Source organism: Anomaloglossus baeobatrachus, chromosome 2, assembly GCF_048569485.1.
Source record: "Anomaloglossus baeobatrachus isolate aAnoBae1 chromosome 2, aAnoBae1.hap1, whole genome shotgun sequence".
Taxonomy (NCBI): Eukaryota; Metazoa; Chordata; class Amphibia; order Anura; family Aromobatidae; genus Anomaloglossus; species Anomaloglossus baeobatrachus.
Window position 1 is genome coordinate 161,000,025 of NC_134354.1, and position 13,306 is coordinate 161,013,330.

Consider the following 13,306-nt stretch of genomic DNA (forward strand, 5'->3'; position numbering starts at 1 on the left):
TTCCTAGAATAGTTTGCAGACTCCATTTGTAGAGCCCCTAAGAACAGAAGAAATCCCCTCAAGTCACCACATTTTTAAAATGATACCCCTCTGGGAATTCATCTACGGGTGTAGGGACAATGTAGTCTCTGGAAAACACTCATGGTGTCAAACGCAGTGAATGTTGCAAAATTAAAAATTGCAAATAAGTCCTTGATGTGCCCAGTACATTGTAGTGCCTGTAGATTGTACCCAGCTCTTGCTTTTGGAAACCTGCACCCTGTACATTTAAATGGGCTTGCAACGTTATAAAAATGCCAAACATGTGGATGTTAACTGTGGTTTAGGCCTCCGACACATCCGTGAAACACGTGTGTGTTTGGTCCGTTTCCATTTATACCGGAGACACGGACAAACGTGCACCAAAGTTATGCTATGTTTGAGGTCACACGTGCGTTATTCCGTATGGTCCTTGTGTCCGTGTTCATAATACATATGTGTATCCGTTTTGCACGGAAGCATGTCCGTTTTCTGCACGGAACACGCACACATGGACCCAATGGAAGTCTCTGGGTTCGTGAGCACACGTACGTGACACGGATGCATCTCCGTTTGCTCTGTGTACATTTTGTGCTTTTTTCTAGAGATGTCGGTCATTCTTTCTTTTTCTATGTATGTCGGTCAATCTCCCTCAGTCCGTCGGTAGGTCTCTCTGTCTTGTCTGTCCCTCTCTGTCTGTCGGTCAGTCTCCTGCCTCTCTCATACTCACCGTTCGCCGATCACCGGCGTGGCACTGCACAGCTGTTAAAAAAACTCCGGCGGCGTTTACCATTTTGAAAAAGCCGGCCGCTCATTAATCAATCTCGTATTCATTGCTTTCCCCACCCACCGGCGCCTATGATTGGTTGCAGTGAGACACGCCCCCACGCTGAGTGCCAGCTGTCTCACTGCAACCAATCACAGCCGCCGGTGGGCGTGTCAATATCGAGCAGTAAAATAAATAAATAATTAATTTTAAAAAAACGACGTGCGGTCCTCCTCATTTTGATACCAGCCAGGGTAAAGTCAAATGGCTGAAGGCTGGTATTCTCAGGATGGGGAGCCCCACATTATGGGGAGCCCCCCAGCCTAACAATAACAGCCAGCAGCCGCCCAGAATAGCCGCATGCATTAGTTGCGACAGTTCTGGGACTCTACCCGGCTCTTCCCGATTTGCCCTGGTGCGTTGGCAATCTGGGTAATAAGGAATTAATGGCAGCAGCCCATAGCTGCCACTAAGCCCAAGATTAATCATGTCAGGCGTCTCCCCAAGATACCTTCCATGATTAATCTGTAAGTTACAGTAAATAAACACATACACCTGAAGAAATCCTTTATTTGGAATAATAAACACTAACAAATTCCCTCGTTCACCACTTTATTAAGACCGAAAAATCCATCCATGTCCGGTGTAATCCACGGAGGTGCCGCGTCGTTCCAGCTCTGCAACATGAAGGTGACAAGAGCTGCAGAAAAACACCGCCGCTCCTGTCAACTCCACACAGCAACTGCAGTGAGAAGCGTGATCAGCGATGATGTCACTCAGGTTACTCGCGGCCACCGCTGGATCCTACAACTGTGACTGCAAGTCACCCGAGTGACAGCGATGAAGTCACAGGTGAGTTGCGGTCACGGGTGGAGGATCCAGCTAGCCACGGGTAACCTGAGTGACAGCAGTGCTAATCGCGCTGCTTACTTCAGTGACTCAGGGGATTAGCGGTCACCGGTGAGTCCTTCACAGGTGACCGCTAATCAGTACGCGACACAGACAGAGCCGCGATATGACAATGAAGTTGGGTGAAGTTCACCCGAGTTCATTCTCATCGCGCTTCGCTGTCTGCTGTCAGCGGGTATGTATCAATGACATTGTGCATCACACACGAAACATTTCACACGGGCAACACACAGACATGTCACTTACGTATCTCACGCACACATGGACATTCAACACACACACACGGCTAGCATATGCAATAGACACGGATGCCATACGTACCATAAAAACGGACTTAAAAACGGAAAACGGACCTGAAAAACGGAACGTAACACACATGCGTGTTTTTCACGGATGTGTATCGGAGCCCTTAGGCACACTGTGGAGCTTAGAAGAAAGGAGGGCATTTGGATTTGTGAGCTCAGATTTTGCTGGATTTCTTTTTTGAGGGAGAAGCCATTGCATTTTTCCAGAGCCTTTGTGCTACCAGTAATTTGAAAGCACCCTATATTTCCGTTGAGTGGGGACTTGTGTTTTGGTAGATTGAGTTGAATGTTATTTGGTGGCTATTTTGGTACAGAACATTTTGGATCAGTTCACATTTATCTTGTCCTCTATGTTGAGGTTTCCATATACAATTCCGAAATATGTGATTCAGGTGAAACTCGCGACAGATCCTTTCACTAATGAGTGACTACGAGCTCTGTTTGAGCCCTGTTTAGTGGTGTCTGTTTTTTCAAAGGTGAACAAAACTGTTGATGACCGCACTTTTGTGCACTCCTACAAAGAGGTGTAAAAATATGGACACCGCAGGACCACAGGCCAGAGATCAAATTGACTCCCTCTGCCTCATTACAGGAGCCAGTTTTCCACGCTAACAAATGATTTACAGGAGTTGTAACTTGCACAACTTACCCAAGTGAGTAATTCCCTACACCCTCTTAAGCCTGCTTTACACTTTGCAATTTCGCATACGATATCGTATGCGATTTGCAACGCCACCATCGTATGTGTGGCTAGTTCAATTTGTTGAACGTGCCGCACTAACGATTAACCCCCGTCACACGTACTTACCTTCCATACGACCTCAATGTGGGTGGTGAACATCCACTTCCTGGAGTGGGAGGGACGTTCGGCGTCACATCGACGTCACGCGGCAGCCGGCCAATAGAAGTGGAGGGGCGGAGCTGAGTGGGACGTAAACATCCCGCCCACATCCTTCCTTCCGCATTGTGGGCCGGTAGCCGCAGGACATAGGTAAGATCTTTTCATCGTTCCCGGGGTGTCACACACTGCAATGTGTGCTACCCCGGGTACGATGAACAATCTGACGTGCAATTCTAGAGAAAGGTACGATGTGTATGCGATGAACATGTTACCGTTCAATCGCAATCGCACGTACCTGTCACACACTGCAATGTAACTTACGATGCCGGATGTGTGTCACTTACGACGTGACCCCGCCAAAACATTGTAAGACACATTGCAGCGTGTAAAGAAGGCTTAACACTGGTTTCAGCAGGATAAGATGTCAGGTTTGCCTCTTTTTGTCTTTTCAGCTCCTTTTGTTTTTTATTTTTTTGGTTTTATTTTCTGACTTTTTAATATATTTTTACTTTTTCACTTAGTCCCTTTATGGAACACTACCCTACAGTGCTCTGACCGGAGTTGCAATGTTCTGCAGTGCTTATCACTGCGGAACATCGCAGATGTCAGAGCTGAACAGAGAAAGACTTAGTGATTATGACGCAGGCATTTAAAATATTTGGTGAAAGATCTGTCAAACGGGAACAAATTTGGCACACACCGACTAATAGAAGTCTATGGTGTAGAAAGCTATGATATAATCAGAAAAGAGACCAAAAGTAAGGTGCCAAAGTGGGAGTGTGTTGGATAAGGAACAGTTTGCGAATCTAGCAAGGCAGACAGAGGGTATTTCAGTTTGGTGTGGTGTCTCTGTAGCACCCAGGGATATGGGGTACTCGATTCTGGGCAGTGTACGCCTGGGGAATGTCACAGTGGTGGCCGTTACCCGATTCCGTGCCCGGGGCCCTTTTTGGAATGGGGTTATTTACAGGGGATGTTGAGAAAATGTTTATTTGTGACGACACTTGCGGTTTTTTACGGCTAAGTATAGGGAGCCGCCGCTGCAGAATGTCTCTACTAGGGCTGATGATATGGGCAGCTAGTATGGTAGTCCTTCTGCAAGTAGGGTATTGCCTCAGCAGGTGTATGGTTGTAACGCCTGCCTAGATCCACAGACTCAGATGGGCTGTAAAGGGGAGGCTAGAGGGAAGCCACTCACCAAGTAGGACCCCCAGAACCCTGAAACCCTTTAACCCCTATACAGGGATTTGGAATTACACAGGGAACTGGAGATCACTACCTGTGGAAGGCTGCAGTCCGATGAGAGTAGTAGTTAGGCAGGGTCAAACCAGGAATTGCGGAACAGGGACAGAATCGGCAGGCAGTGACGTAGTCAGCAAACGTAGCAGAGGTCAGATCCTGGCCGGGCAGCAAGGTACAAAAACAGTAGGCAGAAGGGTAGTCAAAACACGCAGAAGTCAACACAGGAATCACCAACAGAATAGGACGTAACAGGAGCCAGGAAAATCAGAACTATATCTGGCAGTAATCATGTGACAGGAGGGGAAATAAGAAGGGTGTGGTGTCTTCCCATTGGCTGTAGCTGAACACTGGCAACTTCAGCTGGAAGACACATGCCACCCACAGTCAGCCAGCGGTACTGCAGATCCCAAGCTAACCCAGCCCAGTGGATGATCTGAGCCTGCACCCACTGGTGTCGCTGGCATCGACTTCTCTCCCATCACCAGCACCATCCACGGCAGGAACACGGCATCGCCTGGCGATCGGAGCAGAAGTCGCTGGAGCAGACTCCGGCGGTGACGTAACAGTACCCCCCCCGTCCATGAGGGGCCTCCGGACCCTCAAAACCCGGCTTCCCAGGAAATTGGAGGTGAAACCGTTGGACCGGACCCCTAGCATGAACATCGCTTGCAGGGACCCATGACCTCTCCTCGGGGCCGTAACCCCTCCAATGCACCACATACTGTACCGCCCCTCTGGCAATACGGGAATCAAGTATTCTCTGTACCTCATACTCCAAGTTACCTTCCACCAAAACAGGAGGAGGAGGGTCACTGACTGGGTGAATGGGGACACGATATAACTTGAGGAGGGACTTATGGAACACATTTGATATCTTGAAGGATGGGGGGAGTTGCAGGCGGAAATCTGTGGGATTAATTACCTCAATTTTCTCGTAAGGTCCAATAAATCTCGGACCCAACTTAGCAGAAGGGACCTTGAGTTTCATATTCTGTGTGGATAACCATACCTTGTCCCCAACTCCAAGGCTAGGGTCCTTGGAACGTCTCTTATTAGCAGAGGAGGCTTGACCAACCTTTGCCTTCTTCAGGTTCTCTTTCACCTCAGACCAGATAGCCTTTAATTTGTCCACAGTTGAGTCAGCCTCAGGAGTATCCACCACAGCAGAAGAAAAAGAACCAAAACGTGGATGCAACCCTAAATTTCAGAAAAAGGGGGTAGTCTTGATGGACTCCTGATACTCATTATTGATAGCGAACTCAGCTAGCGGCAGATATTCCACCCAGTCAGACTGACGGTCAGACACATAACACCGGAGATATTGTTCAAGGGTTTGATTGGAATGTTTGGTCTGACCATTGGTTTCTGAGTGGTAGGCAGAAGAAAAAGATAGCTCTATATTGATCTTATTACAAAACGCCCTCCAGAATTTCGAGACGAACTGTGTTCCTCGGTCAGAAACAATATTTTCTGGAACCCCGTGTAACCGCACAATATGCCTAATAAACAACTTGCTAAGAGTTTCAGAATTGGGTAATCCGGACAGAGGAACAAAATGACACTGTTTGCTGAATCTATCCACTACTACCCAGATACAAGTCTTCCCTTCTGAGGGTGGAAGGTCAGTGATGAAGTCCATGGAGAGATGTGTCCAAGGGCTTACTGGAGTAGGTAGGGACTGGAGAAATCTGGCAGGGTGGGTACGGGGTGTCTTGGCTCGAGCACAAGTTTCACAAGCCAGTACATATTCCTTACAAAATTTCGCTACGGTTGGCCACCAAAAATTCCTGGATACTAATCGGAGGGTATTGCCGATACCAGGGTGACCTGCCAGCACAGAATTGTGGGATTCCTGGAGTACCCGTGAGGGGGCGACAAACAGTTTATGGACACGGGTGGTTTCAGGAGCTTGGTCTTGGGTATTATGGACCTCTTCTATCAAATCTAAGGAAACCGATGACATAATAATGCCTTTAGCTAAAATATGCACTGGTTCAGAGTCTTTGGACTAAGAGGGACAGAAGCTATGGGAAGGGCATCAGCTCTGGTGTTCTTGGTACCGGGCTGGAATGTTACCACAAAATAAAATCTGGAGAAGAACAATGCCCACCTAGCTTGCCTAGGATTGAGTCTCTTAGCAGATTCCAGATAAGTGAGGTTCTTATGGTCTGTGATGACTGTAACCTTATGTTTGGCACCTTCGAGGAAGTGGCGCCATTCCTCGAAGGCCCATTTAATTGCCAACAGCTCACGATTACCAATGTCATAATTTCTCTCTGTGGGACCACCACATATTGACCACAAATATCTCTGAAAATGTCATTAACAAATTTCTGGAACACTGCCGACGCATTACTTAATCCAAAAGGCATTACTAGGTACTCATAGTGTCCCTCTGGAGTATTAAATGCAGTTTTCCACTCATCCCCTTCTCTGATACGGATGAGGTTATATGCACCCCTGAGATCCAGCTTGGTGAACCACCGGGCTCCTATGAGCTGGTTAAACAGATTGGGGATGAGTGGCAGAGGGTACTGATTCTTTACAGTAATAGCATTCAGTTCACTGTAGTCAATATAAGGTCTGAGGCCACCATCTTTCTTATCAACAAAAAAGAATCCAGCGCTGACTGGTGACCTGGATGGTCTGATGAACCCTTTCTGCAGACTGTCTGCTATATAATCTTTCATGGCCTTACGCTCCGGACCAGAAAGATTATACATTTTACCCTTGGGGAGTCGGGAATTGGGGACCAAATCTATGGGACAGTCATAATCTCTGTGCGGAGGTAATTTTTCAGATTCAGAAAACACCTCAGCAAATTCCCTGAATGCATAAGGTATGAAGATAGGTTCAGCTCTAGTCAGGTTCACAGATAAAGACATGCACGTCTCCTGACACTCAGGGCTCCAGCGCACAATCTCACCCTGATGCCAGTCTATGACCGGGTTATGTTTACGCAGCCAAGGCATGCCCAATACCACTGCTGACATCAGATTCTCAAGAACAAAAAATGACACAGATTCTACATGCAGAGCACCAACAAGCATGGAGATCTCTGGAGTTACAAAAGTAAGCACACCCTGCGTGAGAGGTGTACTGTCAATAGCAGAGATTCTAACAGGTGCATTTAACCTTAGCAAAGTCAAACCCAGCTCTTTTGCTACAATAGTGTCTATAAAATTAGCAGCAGAGCCACAATCAACAAAGGCCTGCAGCCGTACAGATTTTCCCTGGTGAGACAATGAGACAGGTAACATTAACCTCATAGGGTCTGCAGGAAGTACCTGGGCACCTGAGCGGGTATCCTGGGGTCCGATCAGGTGGTTCTGCTGCCTTGGAAGTGATTGCCTCTCTGATCCAGGCACTCCACTACGTGATCTGCTCCCTTGCAGTCGACGGGACTCTGGACATGCTGAGGTAGGTACTGCAGTGGGGGCTTGGACCTGAGCAGACCTGAGATCCTGCACTTGCTGTGTCAGTCCATGTACAAGCCCGGAAAGGGTGTGCACCTGATTTAGCACAGCATGGATAGAATCCATTTTTTATTTATTTTTTTTTCTTCTGGTTAGATGGTCAGATATAATGTGACGCCTGCCTGGATCCACAGACTCAGATGGGCTGTAAAGGGGAGGCTAGAAGGAAGCCACTCACCAAGTAGGACCCCCAGAACCCTGAAACCCTTTAACCCCTATACAGGGATTTGGAATTACACAGGGAACTGGAGATCACTACCTGTGGAAGGCTGCAGTTCGATGATAGTAGTAGTTAGGCAGGGTCAAACCAGGAATTGCGGAACAGGGACAGAATCAGCAGGCAGTGACGTAGTCAGCAAACGTAGCAGAGGTCAGATTCGGGTCGGGCAGCAAGATACAAAAACAGTAGGCAGAAGGGTAGTCAAAACACGCAGAAGTCAACACAGGAATCATCAACAGAATAGGACGTAACAGGAGCCAGGAAAATCAGAACTATATCTGGCAGTAATCATGTGACAGGAGGGGAAATAAGAAGGGTGTGGTGTCTTCCCATTGGCTGTAGCTGAATGCTGGCAACTTCAGCTGGAAGACACATGCCACCCACTTGAGCCCGAATGGCTGCCACCACCTCCATCATCTCCGCCTTCCACTCCTGATCTCGATGCAAGTGCTCCGCTCGTAGAGTCCAGCACAGCCGCTGGACCTCCACCTCTAGCCTTTCCGCGGTCCAGGTCCATGGTTGAACTGGGACACTGGCATGATCCCCTGGTGCAGACATGTTGCTTGTTGCAGTCCTGGAGGAATTCTAGTGCAGAGCCTCTGGGCTCTCTGCTTCTGGTTTCATTTTACATTCCGGATACTCCCAGGGGGCAGGGCTTTCTTTTCACATCTTTTAGTCTGCTGTGGCGCAGTTATTTTTCACAGCATAATGGCGGCATTTTGGTTTTTTTTTCAAACAATAAAGTGCAGTCCATAGAACACAGTTTTTAAGGCACATGTCACCCGGTTTGACCGGGTCCAGTTCAATCCTGTTTGTGACGCCAGGAAAAACGATTGTAGCACCCAGAGATATGGGGTACTCGGTTCTGGGCAGTGTACATCTGGGTAATGTTACAGTTGTGGCTGTTACCCGGTTCCGTGCCCTGGGCCCTTGTTGTAATGGGGATATTTACAGGGGATGTTGAGAAAATGTTTATTTGTGGCACCACTTGCGGTGTTGCGGCTAAGTATAGGGAGCTGCTGCTGCAGAATGTCTCTACTGGGGCTGATGGTATGGGCAGCTAGTATGGTAGTCCCTCCACAAGTAGGGTATTGCCCCAGCGGGTGTATGGTGCAGTGGGTATCGGAAGAAGGGTGTCCAGACAGGTATTCAGTGCAACTGGTTTACTCACTTGGGACCTTAACTGGTTGCCCGAGGCTGGCTGGTTTCGCCTCCAGGTCCCCTTCATCCCAGTGCCAGTCTGGTTCTCTGGTACCTTCCTCCCCTGCACCTGTCTCTGGTAAGTGGGTCCCCATGGTATAGAACACTGGGGGTCCCCGTTCTGTGGTTTGTCCACTTCTTTCCGCCTGACGGTAGCGTGAACTCTGTGGGGTTGGAGTCTCTTGTCCTGTCCCCAGTTCTCCCTTTACTACTGAGTCTTCGGATTCTTTAGGGTCATCAAGGTCCTTGATGGTCCTTTTTGCTGTGCAGGTGTTAACAGGTCAGCTTGAAGCTCTTTCCTGTCCTAGGGCCCTGTACCCCGTCGGTGCATAATTCTGGGAGTACTCCACCGTACTCCACCGGCAACCACTTCTCCTGGGTACCAGGTCACCATTAACCTGAGTCAGGGAATCACTTTACTTCCACCTTTACACCTCTACAGTCACTACTAAACTGACTACTCTCCACAGCCTGACCCTCCCACCTGGTCAACTAGTGGACTGGAGTGGCTCCACCTCTAGGCGGCCATCTATTGGTCCCACCCTAGCTGGGTACCATTGTATGGGGGATTGTTGGGGAAAACTGGGATTACCTGGGTTTTTGGTGTTACCGGCACTGGGGTTCTGGGTCCCTAAGGGGGTAGGCCCTGCATCCTGGTGGAGATGCAGAACCTTGTAGCACCCTGATGGCTTCAGGGGCGCTACATCTCTCCAGCAGACACTGACTAATGCTGACTGATTTTCAAGTAGTAGTAGAAAATTTGTGTCACAATGTGAATGCAGGTAGCAAGCCAGGAACGAGAAGACTCTCAGTGAGTGATGCAACACATATGAAACCCCAGGGTAAAAATACAATGAAAGACCCTGGTGCTAGGAAGAGGGGAGCGGGGGTCACTACCGAACACTCACCTGATCCTGATCGATGCATGTCCTAACATCCTTAGACAGGTCTTTCCCCATGCCTTTGCTAGCCCTGAACTCACCCTGACTAGTGAAGGACATCGAGGCGCTAATCTAGCCACTGCAATATGACAACATGAGGAAGGTAAGACAGGCAGGTGAGGAAAAACAAAACAACATCCTACAGCTTCTCCAGCAGGATCTTCTCAACTGCAACAGAAGCGACACCATAGCTTCTCAAGAGACTGGCTCCTTTAAAGTGGACAGCATAAGTTTGAGCTATTGCCGGCACAGGGAGGAGTGAGAAGTGGATATTTATAGCAGAAGAGAGTGGCTGCAGCTGAGGTTACAACTGTCTGTTAGATCACTGCAGGATAGAAATGAACCTTAACCCCTTTGTACCAGAAGGAATTAAATACACTCCAACTCAGGATAAATGTCATACAGGCACTAAAGCAGATCTGCAATCAACAATATGCTATGACCTTCTGATCCCAGTTCCCTACTAGACCACGTCAGGCCATGACACACTTGTTATAGTTTCATTCCCTACTTTGCCCTGGTCATAAAAAAACATTTCTTGTAAGGGTCCAAGTTGCTTTACTGATTCTATGTTAGACAATCATTAATTTTCCACCTAATAACCAATAAAGCATTTATGTATGCATCAGTGAATAGAGGAGAAAAATTAAAGAAATCTTACCTATCATTTACTTTTCCATAGCTTTAGAGCTGTTTATGGCTGCTGAAGTACATCTTATTAGTAGTGTTTATTACTTATACTGTGTTACTGGAGTCCATTAAGAAACATATTAAATATAAACAAAATGCTCTTGAATTTATAAAACCTTTCAAGAGGTCAAACACAATTTCTGTACTTTCCCTATTCAATCTACAGCACACGGTCACCTGTCATCACCCATTCCCGGCTTTACAGTCTCTCTCCCTGGTAATTGCATTACTGTACTATTTTCTCTAGAAATTGTCTGTAGGTGTTGAATTTGATGTAAAAGACGAATGTGGTAATACAGTTATCAAGAAGAGAGCTGAAAAGTAACTCAGAAATAAAATGCTCTGGAAAAAAATGACATTTTGTCCATGCATATGTTAGTATATATAGCATATGGATAAAACCTATATGATGTGCAATGCAGTGTTTCTATTTCTACCATCTGATAAACAAGACAGTGACTTCTAAGCTTAAGCCTCTTTGTATATAATCATAGGGAATTACATAACCAGCAATTCCTTAAAGGGAATCTGTCAGGAGGATTTTGCTATGTAAGCTGAGAGTACCATAATGTAGGAGCAGAGTCCCTAATTATTAGACTGTGTTTTGCTGTTTCAATACAATCATCATTTTATCAGCAGGAGATTATCACTACACTACAACTTGGCAGGTGCAGGGTAGTCCAGCCACACCCCCAGCACCTATTAGCAGTTATTTGTCACTATACAGTGTACACAAAAGGTTGTGGAGTGGGTGGGTTATACACAGCTCAAAAAAACTGAATTCTGCTCAATTTGGGGCAGGAAAAAATGTAAATCTTTAACTGTTGCACCCAGAGGCAGGGACAGCAGCATATCGCCAATGGTGGCAGGCTACATGGCCGCTATGGAGCCCGTGAATTGGGAGAGCCTGGTGCCAGCATCAACGCTGGGCCCCTTTCACCCGGCATCACACTTTCAACTGTATCGGCAACACGAATGCATTATAATATATGGAGGACTATGGGAGTGCATTAAAATATTTGGAAGACTATGGGGGATGCATGATAATATATGGAGTATGAGGTGTATTATACGATATGGAGGACTATGGGGTACCTTATACGACATGGAAGACTATAATTAGTTGCATGATACTATATGGAGGACTATGGGGCTGCATAATATTATATGGAAGGCAATGTGGGGTCCATTGTACTATATAGAGGACTATGGGGTGCATTATACTATAGAGAAGGCAATGTGGTGCTCATTATACTATATGAAAGACTATATGGGTGCATTATACTATATGGAGGACTATGGAGGGTTTTATAATACATGGAGGGCTATGGGGTGCATTATACTACATGGAGGACTTTGGGTACATTATACTATAAGAAGGACTATGTGGGGCCCGTTATACTATATGGAGGACTATGAAGGGTGCATTACACTATATGAAAGGCAAAGTAGGGCCCATTATACTATATAGAGGACAATGGGGGGTGCTATATACTATACGGAATGCAATATGGGACCCATTATGCAATATTTGGTTACTCTCAGCCACAACTGGGGGTTCCCACGGCCCTCCTCCTGTGACCACAGATAACTTGATCTCAAGTGACGAGGTCACTGAGTTCATTGAGGTTCCCTGGGTCAGATAACCTGCGATCAGAGGTGGAGGGCCGTGGGAACCTCCAGCTGTGGCCACTGAGTGATGTCACTGCTGATCACGCAGCTCACCCAGTCTGTGCCTGAAGCTCACAGCGGGCACTCATGTTCCATGATCGCACACTGTGAATTTAGATGTAGCAGAGCTAGAATCATCATAGGCCCTGGATTATGTCAGACCTGCAGGGGTGTTTTGGGGGTTAACAAAGTGGTGAAAGAGTGTGCTTTTTTGTCTTTTATGCCAAATAAAGGATTTTTGGGGTGTTTGTGTTTATTCCTTTTCACTGACAGATTGGTAATGGGGGGGTCTCATAGGTGGACCACCTTTAAGTTTGCCTGACTAGTTCCATGACAAACTAATGTTGGCTCTGCATTAAGCATTATATTATATTTGTATATATATATATATATATATATATACAGTTAGGTCCAGAAATATTTGGACAGTGACACAATTTTCGCGAGTTGGGCTCTGCATGCCACCACATTGGATTTGAAATGAAACCTCTACAACAGAATTCAAGTGCAGATTGTAACGTTTAATTTGAAGGTTTGAACAAAAATATCTGATAGAAATTGTAGGAATTGTACACATTTCTTTACAAACACTCCACATTTTAGGAGGTCAAAAGTAATTGGACAAATAAACCAAACCCAAACAAAATATTTTTATTTTCAATATTTTGTTGCGAATCCTTTGGAGGCAGCTAAAATAACAAAACTTGTGTCACTGTCCAAATATTTCTGGCCTTAACTGTATATATAGATACATATATATATATATATATATATATATATATATATATATATATATATATATATATATATATATATATATATATATATATTATTTTTTTTTTTTGTTAACCAATACATTATGATTTTGCAGTTTGTTCTAATTATTACATTCTTTATTGTTTTGTAAAGTAAAAATAAATTTGGTCATAACTGTATAACACACAAGTGGAGTATATGCAGCTTTTGGATGTTTTTATGGCAATATTTGTATTCTACTTATGGCATACAGATGGAGAATTCTGTACAT